The sequence below is a fragment of the Neopelma chrysocephalum genome, unplaced genomic scaffold, assembly GCF_003984885.1.
Source record: "Neopelma chrysocephalum unplaced genomic scaffold, ASM398488v2 Primary Assembly neopelma1_26, whole genome shotgun sequence".
NCBI classification, from domain to species: Eukaryota; Metazoa; Chordata; class Aves; order Passeriformes; family Pipridae; genus Neopelma; species Neopelma chrysocephalum.
This window is the reverse complement of record NW_020897695.1, coordinates 6,435,583-6,453,055: the sequence shown is the minus strand read 5'-3', so window position 1 is coordinate 6,453,055 and position 17,473 is coordinate 6,435,583. Positions and strand designations below refer to the sequence as shown.

General features: G+C 43.1%; 1 long non-coding RNA gene across 1 annotated transcript; it reads left to right on the top strand.

Moving 5' to 3' along the window:
* Positions 1–4,898: 4,898 nt before the first annotated feature.
* LOC113963895 lies at positions 4,899–15,142 on the top strand. The gene is made up of 3 exons (XR_003533000.1): positions 4,899–8,547; positions 11,570–11,661; positions 13,633–15,142. It is a non-coding gene; the product is annotated as an uncharacterized LOC113963895 (long non-coding RNA).
* The last annotated feature ends 2,331 nt before the right edge of the window (positions 15,143–17,473 follow it).

The following is a 17,473-nucleotide window of genomic DNA, read 5'->3' as shown; positions in this document are numbered from 1 at the left end:
TGAAGGACCATTGTAAGAATCTTATATTCACCAGTAGGGCTGCCATTGGCCAAACCAAGAGACACCTGGGCTCTTAAAAAAACCACATTGGGATTCTCTGCATCTTTCAGGTCTTGGTGTGAATCATCATGTTGCAAAGAAATCTGTCTTTTCTAGAAAGTATTTCTGTAGCTGCATTGGTTTAAAAAAGTTGTGAAATGACAGCACCAATTTTGATCATTGTCAGTTCAGACTCCAGCTAGCAGCTGAGTAGTCATTGACCCAACATGCTTGTGTACTACTCGATCTAAACAATTCTTTACTCATTACATGGGTCATTTAACATGGGCAGAAAATAGAACCAAACACAAGGAGTGGCTGTGCTTTCTCTCTCTCTTCCCATTACAGAGAATTCTGTTCCCTATTGGGGAATGAACAAATGATGCCTTCACTTGAGGGAAGTAGATTCCTTACCCACTAGCAAAACCATGGAGTTTAGAATAAGTTTCTGCTGAAAGGCTTTCCTCCTTACTGTTCCTGCAGGGATTTGCAGAAATATATCTATATATACTTCGCTTAAAAGGAGACAGTATGTGGATGTCTGTCATATGTCCACTCAGAACATGCATGACAGCATATTACTACAGAAGAAATCTTGAATAAAGTTGCCATTTCAACTGCATGTTTAATATTGATTTTAAGCCAATGGGCCCCCCTAGCAGAATGATAGCAATGGAAATTTTCAATGCACTTTGGGTCAGAACAAAGTAATGAAATTGCTTTATATGCTCTTACTAGAAACATCAACAACTCACATTTGTTTACTATCTGAAATCCATACTTTAACACATGACCAGCCATGCTTTCCTATAGATGCAAAAACCAGAAGATCATTTAGGGGCTTAGTTAGTCTCTTAATACCACTTCTTGCAGCTTTCATCAAGGATCACGTGAAGAGAGAGTTAACTAGAAAGGTGAGAGGGAGTTACTGGGCTGGAGAGAGAAGGGATGGCCAAGACAGAGCTGTGTGAGGACAGGAGCTGTGAAGACAGCCCATGTTTCCTTCACCGGATGAGAACCACTACATAGTTGAGGGCTTTTCTCTTTCTGAAATTTTTCAACTCTCAAGCCTATGTTCTTTCAATAACAATGCCAGGAGAGTCCATTGACTAATCTGCACAGAATTTGTCTGTTCCTTTATTTCTTCTTGGTGGATAAATCTTTTCGTATGGTGAGCTGCCTGAGGCAAAGCTCATGGCAGAAACTTTCGTCCAGATTAACTTTACTAGATATTTCCCTCAGAGGATCATTTCTGGTTTAGAGATAAATAGTTTACACATAGCTCCAGTATATACTGTGTGGTGCTCACAGTACTGAGCAAGCCAAGCGGTCAGTGCATGACCAAGCAAGCCAAAATGCCTCTTTCTCCATATAAACTCTGGTTGCTTTTTTCTTTTTTTTTGGTAGCGTGTAGAGGGCATTTACCCTTGTTCAGTTTCTGTCATGCATAATTTTTCTGCTAATCTGGTGTTACTCTAACTTCTCAGAGTGTGTATCAGCACAGTCTAAAAACAATCATCAGATGAAGACTGAATGGCAAAAAAATACTAATACAAAACCACACATATTTCACAGAAGCATTTCACAGAAGCAGGCTCTATCCTGTTTTATTTTGTTATGTCTTGATACAATGTGTTATATCAAGGAAAGCAACTAATATCAACACAGCTTTATATCCAGGGGCAGCATGCACAGATAAAGCGTAAGTGAAATGAGATAAAATATTCTGCTTGATGATTAACACTGAACAAGATTGTATTGAAAAAAGAGATGCCAAAGTTTTTATATGAATGCACATGAACAAAAAATGACAGTGTAAACTATTAAATGTTTTGAGGTTGCTACTGATTTACTATCAGAAATGTTGAGGCAGCCAGCTTATTAGATAATAAATGGCTTAATAGCAACATGCTGAAATTTTATTTGGCTAGTGACTTAGGTCTTCAGTGTCCACTCAGACATGTAAAACCATCTGAAAAGGTGAGCTGAAAGACTATCGAGCATGATAGTAAACACAGGGCTAATGACAATATTTTGAAAAATAATAGTTCGAACAAGAAACCTAAAATTCAAGCATTGCTTTAGAATGCAAAGGAGTGCGAGAGATGAGTCAGTCTCAATACCTTGGCAGTAATATGCAAGCCAGTGGGGATATCCAGAATGAAATCATGTCACAAATTGGCAAGGCAGCAGCTGCATTTATCCGCTTAAATAAGATTCAATCCTTGAAAATCTACAACTTAAAGAACAAACTGAATATTCAACTCATGTTATTTTCAACTTGACAGATGGATGAGAAAGCTGAAAGTCTACCCAAAGTATATGCAGTCATCTAAGAAGCCTGATAAAAGACTTTGGAAAACTTAAACTTAGAAAAAAATAGTATTTTTTAAAATAAGTGAATTTCTAACAAGATTTCCAAAGTTTAACAGTATCTGTCAGATATCAACCAAAAAAAAAAAGTTGTATATGAGATATATGTTGGTAATAAAAATGAAGAATCTACTGGGTAAAAGTATATATACAAGTATATGCAAAAGGGGAGAGCTAAAAGTACACCTTCTGCTGAACACTGCAAAGGGCAATGCTTACAGGACTCCCTACCATGAAGATCATAAAACTTGCTGTGTGTGGAGCCCATGTGGCTGCTGCCAAGATGCTCCTGGTGGCCCCCACCAAGGACAGCTCAGGCCAACCTTCCCCTGCCCCCTTCCACTGCAGGAGCTCCCAGAGCATGAGAGAACTGTTTCCAAACTGAGGAACAATCTCAGAAAATAAGTATCTTTTAAATGGAGTTTTATGAAAACCAAGTTATGAGAACTGAGAGTGTATGTGAATTCCTTCTAGTTTGTACAACACAGCTAACCAGGTGCTACCATGTGCTGTCTGGATGGAAGGGTAAAAATACGGTAGTGGCTCAAATAGACTCAAATAGTGGCTGTATGCATCAAACAGCTGCTTCATCTGGTTGCACTGTATGGCTGGGAGTTTTCCGGTAGATTCATTCCACTCAAGATTTTAAAGGCAAAGTCTGTGGGAAAAGATATGCCCTTTTGTAAGCAGATACAGAAACAAAATTCTGGCCATTTTTATTTCTATACTTTAAAAAAAAAAAAAATCATTATAGAAAATAGTGTGACAGTCTAGTAGGAAGCACGAATAGCAAAGTTTCAGACCCTACTCCAGACATTGTTTTTCATTACACTGGGCCTTGTCTACTTCAACATATTTCTCAGTTCTTCCCAGCTCCAGCCAGTTGTATCTTCCTATCTAGTCCTTTAGTACAGAAAAAAATGAAACTGCATCAATAGTAAAGTCCTTTATAGGGTAGATCCATTTTTTTACTATTGTATGGAACTATGGAGATTCCCAAGAAAACAAAATCCTGGCAACATCTATATGTAAACTGAGTAGAAACATGATGCAGAAAGCACTGAGACACAGTTAGTACGTGCTATCCCATTTTGAGAGCTGAATCACGTTATAGAGGAGCCATGTTCAAGAAGCTTAAATGCTAACTGGGTTGGAGCTTTAATCCTTTTACTGCCTTTGAACCACACTCCTGTCTCAGCTGTGATATTATGAGGCTGTCTAGTCAAATTAATTGCATCCCCTTGTAGGAGTCATGTAGGTGCCTATCTTATTTCTACATTTCTAATGGAGGCAGCACTGTGATAACTAAACTGTGCTTCGTCATTGTACCTTTTTCTTTCCTTTTATATCTTATCACGTGTAAAAATTGCTGGTAGAGAAGTTGAAAACAGAAAGAAGGAAGACATTTAAGCCAAATAGGTGTATATTTTGGCAACTCCGTAGATCAGCCTCCACACCTGGCTACTGATGAACGGTGGTGTGAAGAAAAAAAAAACACATCCCTCCCCCCCCCAAAGAAAAACAACAAAAACCTAAACAAACCAACAAACAAACTTCTTTGCAATCTAGAAGAACCACGGTGCTCAGTGTCCACGAGATGTTTGCAAACCACCTCCGCCGAGCCCGGGCTCAGCGGCTGCTGTTACGCAACCCGCTGCTGTCCTGCTGGGCGGCTCTGCGGAGCGGGGCTCGGCGCCGAGCGGCGATAGCCCTGAGCGCTGCCTTGGCGCTTCGCTAGGAACCGCAGAACTGCCTGCACCTCTCCAGCTCGCTGGAATTAGCACAGTTCACTCGCCGGCAGTTTTAGCGGTGCAGAAAGCAAGCGTTCCAGCGGCGGGGCCTCTCTCCGCCGAGCGACGGGGAAACTGCGGGTGCCATCCCCGGCCCAGCTGGCAGAAGCGCCCAGGAGAGGCGTGAGGAGCTGCGAGAGCCTCCGCTGCCCCCGCCGCTGTGCCCAGCGCTCCGCACCATCAGCGCCCGCAGCGCTCGCCGCCACCGCGCCGCTCGGCCCCGCCGCTCCCCGCTCCGGCCGCCTCCCTCCGCAGGGCGAGCCGGCCGCCCGCCTGCCCGGCCCCCCCGGCCCCGCGTCCCGCCGCCCCCCCGCGGGGTCACCCGGGGACAGCTCCCGCCTCCCGCCGCAGGAAGCGCCGCAGCCGCCCCGGCGCCTCCCGCTCGGCGCTCTCCTGTGGCAGGTGAGACTCCCCGCGTCCCCCCCCGCTCTCCCGGCGGCCGCTCCGCACGGTGTCCCCGCCGGTCCCCGACTAAGGGCCCGGGGCCGGGGAGAGCGCCCCTGGGCCGGCGCGTGGGGCGGGAAGCCCGAGCGAGGCTTCCGCGGACGGGGGCCCGGGGCCGCTCTCCGGTGCTGGGCTGGGGCGGCCCGCACCGGCGGGGATGGAGAGGCGTCCGGGCGGGAGCGGCGCAGCCGGCCGCCCCCGCAGCCCGGGGCCCGGCCTGCCGCCGGGGCGGGGAGGCCCCGGTGTGCCGCCGCCCAGGGAACGAGGCTCCCTCCCCTTCCCAGCCGTGCCGGGGCTCCCCTCGTGGCCCCGGGCTCCCCGCGCTGGCCGTGCGAGGGCTGGGCTGGAGATGCAAGGGCAGCGTCAGCTGCCCCCGGCCCTACGTTTTGCCAGACGTATTTACTGGTTACACGGAAAGAATATAGGCTCCAGGAAGGGCTACGACGCGTTTGCTGCTTCTGCAGAGTTCTTCCCACTCCTAGGAGCTGCGCAGACCTCGCAGGAGGGTCCGGGTTGCTCCCCAGGGAATTCAGCCACTTTCCCTGCGCGGCGCGTGTGGGAGCGCTGAGCTCAGCTGGGATGGCAGCATGGGAGATGGCTGGGAAGCGCTGGGGAGTTCGGGCCACAGATGGCAGTGGCCGTGTGTTATCATTCCAGACTGCACTCTGTGACCAACTGACAAATTGAGACAAGTTGTAAGAGCCTCACTGCAAATATAGTAACACTGTTAATCGTACTTGTGACTATGAAGGATCATGAACCAATATTTTTTAAAAAATGGATGCTACTGGCCTCCTAGTCGAGTGAAATCAATACCTCATGGGAGTTTCATAGGGTGTACTGCAGGACACTTCTGCGGGAGAGATGTAAACAAACTAACACAGAATACACATTATGTGAAAAATGCAAGGCACAGGAATATGGAGTAGCTTAAGTCCTGCAGCAACAGGTGGCAGAGCTGAGGAGAAGAGAGTGTGTGTCCTGGCTCTCTGTCTTGCATCTGTTGTAGCACAGTTTTCCTCCATAAAGGGTAGAGCTTCCTCTCACCAAAACAGTGGCAAAATACCATCAGCTGCCAGGAAGGCAGGATGAGCTCTTGCTTACCAAAACTGTGATAAAGAACTAAAATTAATTAATTATTATTAGACTGGGAAAGCAACTCTGGGCAAAAAAAAATGTCCCTGTAAGTTGTGCTCAGACTGTATGACCAGAAAAGCAATGTTCTGGTGAGGAGATTGGGGCTCTCCTGAAGGCATATGTTGTGAGGTGACCATTGCCATCAGAGGAGGATGCTCTCCTAGGTCACGCAGTATGGAGCAGTTGTGCTCTGGAGCAATCAAGAGGCAGTGAAAAGCAAAAAGAGCCTCAATGAAAAGAAAGCACTTGCAGAACATAAAGGATAATCAATTCACAGTTCTTTGACACGTTAAAGATTATTTTTTTATCCAGAAATTATACCTGAAAGAAAATACTGCAGGGGACTGCAGCACAAAACCAGAGGCAAAGGAAAACAGTAAGATACTGCATATCATTAAAGAAAAGTTAGTAGAGTCAATCTGCACAAGCAAGATTGCCAAAATGAGTAAGACTTGGTTAAGAATTTAAAGCACAACAGCATGTTGGGCTGCAAAAGTTTAAAGTCTTGGTCTTTTTCGTTGAATCAATAGACATAAACCAAAAATATACAACTTCTAATATAAACTTATATGAGCAGTTGAGATAAAACTTGAACAGGATGAGAAGGCATTGTTAGTAAAAAAGGCTAGGGATATGGTATCAGGATTTATTAGGGAAATGAAGAAAGACATATTGTCTCAGATGTAAAAAGGAAATCTCTTAAAAAATGAGGCCTAGCAGAAAGAAAGAAAGGGAACCTGCCAATACAGCAATGCTTTGTTTTCATAGAAAAGGCTGAAATGGAAAAGTTTTGTGCAAAAAGGCAGGGGGAAAAAGTGAAATAAGAAAAAATGTTTTTCATAAGGATGGAAACCTCTTATTAAAAAGAAGTTGAAATGCTCCAGGTAACACAAACATTTTCAGAATGTAATATTGGAGTTAATTGACCAGCTCAAGAGAATCAAACAAAAAAGACGTAGGATGGTATTACTCAGAAAGAAATCAAGATGCAGGAGATAAATTACATTTATTTTCATTACACAAATTGTTACAATCTGGAGATCAGCCTGAGAAAGACACAAAAAGTGAGGTAGCTAGTAGAAAAGTTGGGGAAAAGGATCAAGAAAAGAGAGTGGGAAACAGAGCATAAGTAGGCAGCTGAACTGCTACAGGCATTTCTGGAGACTTTCATCTGGGAGGGAGGGATACAAAGCTGCTGTCCTAGGGAACTGTGAGCTTGTTTTGCTATGTGAATGGCAGTTAAAACTAGAAACCCGGACCCTGAGACCTTACTGTTTTATTTTCTTGGTAAATGAAGATACTCTGGATAAACCTGAGAAATTCTTGAATGTGCTAAGGTCTGGATTTCCAGGAAAAGGATAAGGACTAAGCAGGAAAAGAGCTGATACAGGATGATGTATCTGCTGCAACTGGGGGATGTCAGAAGGAAGGCCAAGAAAGTTAAGGAGCACTGCAAGCCAAAGGTACTTATAGAAAATACAGATTTTATATACACCTGAAATCAAAACAAGAGATTGTGAGGCAATTTCCTGGAAAGCATTACCAACTAGAAGGAGCAACTGGGATAAGGGCTGAGGTTCAGCCACTCTTGTACAGCAGCACATACACGACTATGAGGTATGGTCTGTTACAGGATGTCCTGCAGACCAGGCAGCAGCCTAATAGCTATCCTGTACCAAGCTGGGCTTTCTAGGTCATGACAAAACAGCATTTCATGTAAAGAAAGGGGGCAATTACTGGTTTCTTCATCCACTCAGAGGAAATGTAGAACTTTTAATGGAGTGTTTGCCACCATAACAGAAAAAAAAAATTAATAAAAAGGAAGGAAAGCTTTTGTAGAAGGACAAATATAACAAAGTGGTGCAGTTATGAGAGTACAGACAGCTAAAGAAAAGGCATGACATAAATAAAATGAGAGGAAAAACAGTAAACTTCCTGACCTTTCCAAGTCAACAAAACAATTCAGCCCCATTTGCAATCAGTCATAAATAATGTCAGTCATTCTAACAAAAGATATTCTTACATTAGGATCCTGACATAACATTACATTACATTACATCCTGACATAAACTTTACACTTTGGTCTGACCTCAGCTTTCTAAATACAGACCAGTCTGTTTTTACTGCTTTTATGAAGTTCTTAATATTTCCGTTACAATTATTCTATTTGCATTTCAAAAATTTGCTATGGAGGTGAAAACAACAATATCATTACGAATCAGTTAATCTTCTGTACCTACTAGTTTAGCAAAATGTAAGGGAGAATACATGGAACCTATGAAACCTGAGGAACCTATGAACCTCAATCTGAAAGAGGGCTAGAGATATGCAGGATCTTCCAAACATTTCTTGGTTTTTATATTAATGGGTTAATAAACAAATAAGGGGAGGAAGAAAAGGATCCACACAAAGCTTTCAACGTATTAGCTAAAATGTTGCACTTGTCTGCCATATAGTGGCTAAAATTCAAATGAGATGTTGGGGCTGCATTATATAAATGGTACTATGAGTTCCATTATCTTTGGTGAATTAAGGTTTTAGCTGTAGTTAATGTATGTTAAGAGGTTTGGTCTAGCTGTTTTTGGAAAATGACAGAACACTAAAGCCACGTGGTTACTTCAGACAGATGTTTTCCTTTAGGTTTCTAGAGACAGGCGCAAGAGAACCCTTGACTTTCTTCTGTATGGCTAGGTCCTGGTGGTTACCCTTGATCAAGATCATGGTAAAGTAAACTTGAGGAAATTTACCTGTCCTCCTGGTGAAGGTAAGGAGTTTTATTGTTAAGAGGGTTTGACTTCTGAAGGATATATAACTGTGTCAAGCATGAGTTGAGGGAATGTAATACTTTGTGTTGAGATGAACTGCCAAGATCCAGTTTGTAAACTAGCCAGCTAAAGATCAAATGGCAGAGAAAACTGTGTAACTAAAATAGATAGGAAGAGATTTGGAGGGCTCTGTGTCTCAAAAGAGCACTAGAGTGGAAAATGTTGCAAATAACTTTCGTGACTTTGGCAAAAATATGTCATATAATGCTGCCTTCCTAATTTTGTTAGGATAATGACAGGTTTAATAAAAAAAGCTAATAAAAAAGTGAAAGTGAACTGTAAATAAGTAAGTAAATAAATAAAAACCTAACCAACTAAATAACTAAGTATGGTGAAGTGGGGACCATTGTGTTATGAAATGGCAGAACAGGTATACATTTGGAATTGGAAACTCAAATCTACTTACTGTATGGGTGCACATTTTGTTCTCCTTTAGTCTGGGCAGGATATATGGATTTGGTTCATTTACAGTGACATTTTTAAAAACTTTTAATTACTGGTCTTCACAGTAAGAATGCATGAATTATTTACTGTTTTAAGATATAATAGGAGATGTACTTAGGATCTCAGATCTGTTCAGTCCTCTGGGATTTAGATGGATGATCTCATCAGATTCAGACTCACTGCAGTAAGTCCAGAAATGTGCAGATGCTAAACATAATGCAGAATCTTAATTATTGTTTGTAGTTAATTAAAATGCTATTTTTGTTTGTTTTGCCTCCCTCTGGCATCTTCAAGTCCTAATTAATTCTTGACTGTGGGTGGTGGGATTAGGATTGGCAGCAAAACACACCTCAACCAGCCTACCAGCACCATAGGGCTGTACGTGCAGAAGCACTGCAGAAGCAAAGATCGCATTCTTGAGAAGTTAGATAAAGGTCGCTATTGTTCTTGCCGCCAAGATTATTTTTATCTCATTGTCAACATAGTTGTTAATGTACAAACATGGAGGTGAGATACAGAACACATGAAACTCATAAAAAAGGTGAAGACTTTGTATACATGTGCAATTAGAGCACTGCAGATGAGATGTACAGAAAAATGCTGAAGGGGAGCAAGTGTTTGCTTGACAGATTAAGGAACTGGCTGGCACTGTTCCTTGTGGTGAACTGCTTGGTGACATTTATGGCACTGATAAATAAAACCTCTGAACAAATATCATTAATTGATGTAGTTCAAGGAGTGACTATTTGGCGTGTTTCTATGGAGGTGGTATTTCAGGTGCATAACCAGATCAGGATTGAGGATTTTCGTTTGGGTTTTTTTCCTATAAAGTTGCACTTTTTCAGAGTACAATGAGATTTTTTGGCTTAGAAGTGCTGCTGTAATTGGTTTCTGGGGCTTTCTTGATTTGACCTAATTGGACATTTTGAAATGTTGCCAAAGTACGGGGTAGGATTTTGCCAGTTTTCCGTCAATGATTAATAAAGCTCATTTGGAGGATCAATTAGAGTTCCAAAAAGAAGATTTTGAACTGTAATTGTTATAAAACCAATGAATGCTATATTATTAATGGACATTTTCAATGTTGAATGATGAAATATGGTGTTATAATGAACAATAAATACACATTTTTTCCTAGAGAATTTCCTCCCTTCAGGTTATTATTGTGTTGTTTCAGGAATTCTTTAGTCAGGGTGTAAAATTACTTTAATTCTGGTTTGTAATGATATTTTTGGCATAATTCAAATTGTTGTTTTTAAAAAATCATTGGACCATTAAAAAGTGGTTTAAACAGGTAAGATTTCCTCAAACATTTATTTCCTCTTCACAGTGCTAAAAGTCTAAGTGCCAGCTTTTTAAAAGTCTTTAGAAGGAATGAGAAACTGCTCTTTCTGTGTCTGAAGATCTATGGAATTTAAAGAAATTAAGGGATATGTTTGGAAGAAGGAAAAGCCTGCAGTGTATGCCATCATCAGTTTCTAATCATCCCCAGCTCCTCCCCAAGTTCTCGTTTTCATAAAGATAATTTAAAAACAACATGCAAGTGGTTCAGCCTGTCTCTGTGTATTATAATTTGTTTAATGCCCTGGTACACAAGTATAGATTTGGTGGATTGTTTTTCCTATAGTCAGAGGACTGACTAGGGTGGATAAATTAATAAGCAGGAGGTTCCTGCATGTTGGAATTAGCCACTTATCTGTTTCATCCATTGCTTGTTTGTTCATGTTTTGCTCATTCGGATGTATCCTAAAGAAATGAGATACCCAGCTATTATGGTAGTGCCAGTTTCTAATTTGTTCCAGGAGTTCATAGCCACAGGAGCACATCAGGAACGATCTGTAGGTGTTTCCATACTACTATTCATTGCATTTGGGTCATAATTAGGTTTTTAATTTTAATGTTATTGGGTTTTAGCTGACCAGCTAATTAAAAAAAAGTATAGCAATGCTATGCTATGCATAGCTATGCTATGACTTTCTATACTTACTTTTGAGAAGTCAAGCAAGAGCTTTTACTGAAACACATCCCACTGCAAAGATTTATGCACATGGGGTAACACTGCCACTCTGCTAAAGCACTTGAAGGTCACTTGAAAACCTAGAGTTTTGACTAAAGTAGGACTCTTCCTTGGCAGGTCCTACAGAGAGATTTTTGAAGCTGGCCTCCAAAGCACCTTCTGCGATTCCTGAAAGATCAGGTTTTCTAGGGGAAGGAACTGCTTCTTTTGCAGATGCTATTAGCATAAATATCACAACATGAAGCCCATAATCACACTCAGAGGACCCTTTCCTCTTGTATGTCAGGCAAATCACATTTAATTTGGCATTTACTGAAATATGACTGTTGAAACTGTACCAGCACTACATATTACATTGAGCAGGTATCTATGCTACATTGCATGCTACACTTGGGGCAAAATATGGCAACAGCCATTCTAAACTAATAGAATTATAGTGCTTTTCCATTATAACATTTTTGCTAGTCCCATGGTAATATTTCTCTTCCATGCCTCTCAAGAGAACTTAAGAACCAAAATACTTCAATGAAAACTCTGTGCATCTCTGAATTCTTTCAGAAATACAACTATGATTGAATTCAAGATGAAGATGGTAAAGTAATCTCATTCTTTGCATGTTTTAGGCCTGCTAAAATAAAGCTTAGCAAAATGCTGCTAAGGCAAGAGATGGAGAATGAATGGGAAGATTATAGTGCATTATTTTACATGTTTTTACTTACTGAGTAGATGACCTCATCTTCTCCAGAGAAGAGATACCAGGCTTCTACCTTCTGTTCTGAGCTTAGTAGAAAGGTGGAATCTCAATTCCTAGACAATGCTATTTTTTATGTAGAGGTGGAGGTTGTTTCCCAGCATCTCTATGTTTCTTGCTGTTTTCTATAGTAATGATCACTTATGAAGAATAAGTAGATTTAGAGTAGGACAAGCTGCACATTCCCTCAATTAATATACCCACCCACCTGGTACTTGAGCTCCATACGGTCTTGGATTAGGAATGAGAGAACTTGCAAAGCTATTGCTTCTGTCAGGCCTCCAAAATAAAGCCTCTCCCTGGTGGGTTTTTGCTTTCCCTCAGAGTAATCCAGTAATAATTATTCCAACTGCAGAAGCCTGTCCAAGCCCTAATCTTTTAACTGAAACCACCATGGTTTGGGACAAGGGATCTGGTTTCAGTAGGACTTCCAGCCATCTTCCCACTCTACCTTCTCTCAGAGCTGCATTCACTCTTCCTTTGATTCTTCTTAAAAGAGATATCCCTTATACACTACTGAAAGGGAACTGTGTGCAAAGCCTTTGGTGCTATCACACCCACTTCAAGCTAGAGGCTTTTCTGCAGGTCAGTTAAGTGCTATTTCTTCTTGCTTAATGGGCTGTCCTTACTAGTGTGCCTATCTCACCCCTTGTCCATCCCATTCAGAATTAAAGAAAAGCTACAGATCTGAGCTAATGAAGCCTGTCAGCTGCCATCTACTTTTTGCATTAATATTAATTTATTAACGTGTAGTTGCTTCTGCTGTGTATTTTTGGAAAATCCCAACTAGGTCCACTATCTTGAAATTTGGAGCCATGACTTGGATCATTAAAAAATTAATCACCGATGGCAGCAGAATATGACAGGAATGGGCTTGATGATCTATTTGGAGTATAAGAAGAATGAACTACTGGTTTTGTTTACTCCAATAGCCCATCTAGCCTAGTTGCCTTTGACTGATGAGTAGAGGATGCTTGCAGAAAGACTGGAAAAAATAGGACAAGTGTAGGATTTCCCAACTTCTGGCAGTCAGAGGCTGTGGGAATTTCCTAAACCAGAATTTTCACTGGATTGCATCATCATGTTTACTAGCCATCAATGGACTTGTGGACCATAAATTGTCTGTTTCATTTTGAACTTTCTTGACCTTCCCCATCATCCTTTGATAACAGACCAAATATCCTTTTTTAGTATAACAGCTTTTGCAATAAAAAGGAGAATATACACAAATATGTGTTTAGTCTGAAAGCCTGCTTCAGTGTAGCAGAGCTGAAACTGTTTTCCCCAATACTTTGTTGCTGCAATTTAGAAACACAGGTCTTAAAAATAGCTTTTTGTAACAATTTAATCTTGCTGCTTTTCTTTAAGTTCAGATTTTTTTGCCCTTGTTCATTTGGTTTTGTGGACAGAGCACTAATGTCCTGTGCCATGTACATCCCTGCATAACTTGAAAAAAAAATCCCTGCTGTGTTTTTTCATGGAAGATCAAAAATGAATATGAATGGTGCATAGATTGTGCCTCTAGGTTTGTTTCTCTCTCTTTTGATTTCCTTCTTATTATTTATTTTTCTTTCTTATTTGTCTCAATTTTCATTCATTTCTCTTCTGTTCTCACACATCTCCTGTGGTTCCTCTCGAATTCCGATGGCAGGATGGAATTGGATTATTAAAGTATTATTAAATTAGGTTATTTTTTTGTTCCCCAGAAATCTTGAATCAGACATATTACATTGTATTGGAAAATGGAAATTGAAGAGGAAAAGAAGCAGTATATAGTACTAGTGGTTTATTTTCCTTTTTTTTTTTTTTCAGGAAATGGATGTTTGCCCCAGACAAAGAGTAAAGGATGTTGGTAAAATACCTTCAGTTAACACCAATAGGCTTTGAAGTGTTTCATGGCATTTAGAGAAGATAGGCCTCAGCTAGGATTAATAATAAATGGACATTAATCTAAAGTCATTGTAGTCATGTACTTTCCAGTATTTTTGTTGCGTGTATAAGCACTGGTCATCCGTGGTTTAAAGAGGGACCTACACAGGATGCTTTCCTGCTGTGCTGACTCATTCCTGATAGTCTAAAAAATGAAAAGGGGCATGTGTGCTTCCTGATTTCCACATTGCTTGTAACACTTTTAAAACAAAGTGTTTTGGATTCTCTTTGTCAAAAGGTGAGGTTCTCATTTAATCAGCAGATTCCAGAGTAAATGTTAAAGTGCTATTTTACCACAACTGTTTTCATTTTTATTCACTGTTTTCCCATGCACTGAGGAAATAAGAGGGCTGGGGAATTACAAAAAATAAGAAAACCCGTGTGTCTGGTAAGACCCTCCTTCAGAAAGTGATTAGGGGCTCCTCTGTCCACCAGTTAATGTGTGCTAAGTGGTCAAGTGATTCATCTTAGCTCATGTTTGATTGCCTGTGCTTTCTGCCTGCTTGTGTATAAACAAATTAGTAACACCCCTCCTCAAAAAGGAACCATGAGGTGTGTAGTACTTCTAAGAAAAACACAAAGTCATTTGTATCTGATTTGCCAAACAACCATTCTAAAATGAAAAATGCATAGGAAAAAACAAAACCAATCAGTAACAAGGAAATCTGGCAGTTGATGGCAGATGCACAATGTCTATCCATTACCATTAGAAAGCCCAGATAAACTAAAGTTCTCCCCTGCCTGCCCAGCCCTGAGGTATGAAAGCCAGGCAAAAATTACTTAGGAGGAAAAGTAAACTGAGAGCAATAAAGGATAAAAAGCTGAAATCCGCCAAGGTATCAAATTAAGTCATTGTGTTAAAAACCAAAAGAAAGAATACTCTTTCATTGACAAAAGCCTTATGCCATGAAAGTTGTACAGATTCTCTTCCAGCTCATCTCAGAGCTTGATTACATCCTATGTGCTCCTGGTCCAGCTATCAGGCATTTGACGAGGTCAGTGCTGGTTGCTTTTTAATTGAAGGAAGTTTCCGACTCCTGCATTTGTGAACAAAGTCACGGCCTGTGGGTAACTGATGCAGTGGGAAATTATGCCTGTAGATGACCTGAACTGTTCTCAGGGACGAGGAAAATGTTGTCATTACTTTGCTGGCTGTACAAACTATGTGCTCCCTCCCTTTGCTCCTCCCTCCCTCTTTAGTGCCTGCTCCAGATCAGGCAGCACAGGTAGTGTAGGGTTTCAGAGGCTCTTTGACATGTCCTGCAGTACTGAACCCTTGTCTCATGGTCACTAAGAAAAACATTTATGTGAATGCATGGTAGACATAGCACATCTCCGATAGCATCAAGGCAAGCAGGGATTCCCTCAAACTCAAAGAGAACTCTTTCTGCCAGATGGGAATGGTATTTCAGGCATGGGGGGGGCACCGCTAGTGAAAGTCACAGAGGGTTTAGGGTCCCGGATTGCCCCAATCTGGGCAGTTACAGTCCATATGCAAGTATTGTCTTCTGCCTAAGCAGATGGAAGGGAGACTGCGGTTGTGTGAGGACCCAGGAGCATCTGTCCTCACGTCAGAATGCAAAGTAGGTGGCTAGAGGAACACTTCAAGATACTTTCACATATCTATTCCAAATGATGCAGGGAGTTGGCATCAGAATATACTAGGAAGCCATACCTCTTCAGTATCCACAAATATTTGCCATTGCTATCAGTGAATGGCGTACCATGTCAGTGTAATTTGATGGGGATGATGACACATTTTAAGGCTCCCATTCTCACCATCACATGGCTTTGTGTCCCTGCATTTTAGTCATTTCAGAGCAGTGCATCACCGCCCCACTGGCTCATGCTGTGCTCTGTGTTTAGCAGCACATATTTATGACATGGGGAGTGAAGAATGAAGTTTAACTCACGTCCTTAACTAACCCGTAAGTGAGGGATTAACTGCCTACTGCATTCTTTTACTAAGTATTAATCACTGAACATTATTTTCATTTTTTTGAAAAGTCTTTTGCTTCCTTAGTATGTCAGCACACAACTGGGTTTGAAATCGTGGTGTTTGAGGGGCTGCTGATACATTAGTCATGCCATTGCTGTCGTTGGCCTGACAAGGGACCTGTTGTGTTACTTTCTGAGTAAAGGAAAAAGTACACGTCGATGGGCTGCAGTTATCAAGGTTTGCTCTTGCTTCACAAACCTGTCTTCCTGGCTGTGGTAGAGTTAAAAAAATAATTACAAGTTTTTCAAAGGATCACCCACATACACATGGTATGAGAGCTCTTTTCTTTGTTGGTTTCATTTTATTTGTACATGACTCACTCTTGGCAAAATGAGTGAGCCTCATGAGCCTGTAAAAATTCTGTTTGGATTAAATGATTTGCATTAAATGATTTATAACTGCAAGAAGGGTTTAATATTCCTGTAATTCCTTAAGGAAAAACAAACCGATCTTATTCTTTCAAGTAGCTATTGCTTTCACGCCTGTTATTTCAGACGCCATCTTACTTGCTCAAGCTGATAGCTGGTAATGAGACTCTGGGTACTTCTCCTTCCTTGCTTTCCTGGCCTCATGAATTAGAGATGGGTGGTGGGGATGTACTGTCATCCTTTTCTGAGCACATTCTTCTGAGCGTGACCGAAGGCCAGGGAACCTACAGCCTCCCAAACCTGTTTGCCTTGTGAAGAGCAAGGAGCAGCACTTGTGCTGGGATGATGTGGGGTGATCATGTTTCTGAGACCAAATTTGCCCTGGTTTTGTAGGCCAGAGGACTGTCAGTCTTCATTTTCCTCTCAGAGCCAGTGTTCTGGTTACAGCCCACCTCATTCCTGCTGACGTCTGCACGGGTCAGCTGTCAGCAGGGCTGGTGGGCTGCCCAGCTGCCCTCTCACTCTGACCCCTTGGTTCCCCAAACCCAGAGATGCGGGGCCAAGGGGAGAGCCCCCACTGGGCATCCCTGCAGGGAGGATGCCAGCCGCCAGCATCCACCTGGGCTGCCGGCACCCCTGGGACGGAGGCCCTGCGGCGGGGTGCGCCTGTCAAAGCCCATGGGAAAAACATACGAGTCAAGAGCGGGACAATCCAGCCGGATGCAGGAGGTGCCATCAAAACGCCCTTTGACTGTGTGTTTGCGCAGAGCCGCGGCTGCCCTGGGTGTCCACTCCAGAGGCTGAGCCGTGGCACAGTTGTTACCAGGGGCCGCTGCCTTCAGCCTCGGACCACGGGGAATTCTCCTCCTCTCCCGTGCCCGTGCTCCTCTGGCAGGGCGACCCACGGCCGCGGGATTTACTATCCGTGGCAGAAACGCGCCGCGGTGTCCGCGCAGCGGCTCCCCCGCGGCCCGTCCCCGCACCTCTCCGCCCGAGCCCCGGGGCGAAGCGGTGACTCGGCGGCGCCCCGGGGCCCGCCCTGCCGGGCGCCGCCCGCGGGGCCGCAGCGGAGCCGGGGGCATCCCGGCTCCAGCGGCGCTACAAGTGGCCGCCGGGGGCGGTTTCGGCTCCGGCTCCGCCGCGGTTTCCCTCCGCCCCGCTCCCGCCTCCCGGCGACCCTCTCCGCGGTGCGGAGGGGCCGCGGGGCGCGTTGCGTAACGCCGCGCTGGGCTCCGCTCCGCCGCGCGTCGCTCGGGGCGGCGGGAGGCGCGCAGTCAGCGAGGGGAGGCGGGCCGCCGCCGCCGGAGGTGAGCGGCGGCGGCGGCGCGGGCGGGGCCGGGCCGGGCCGGGGGGGCGC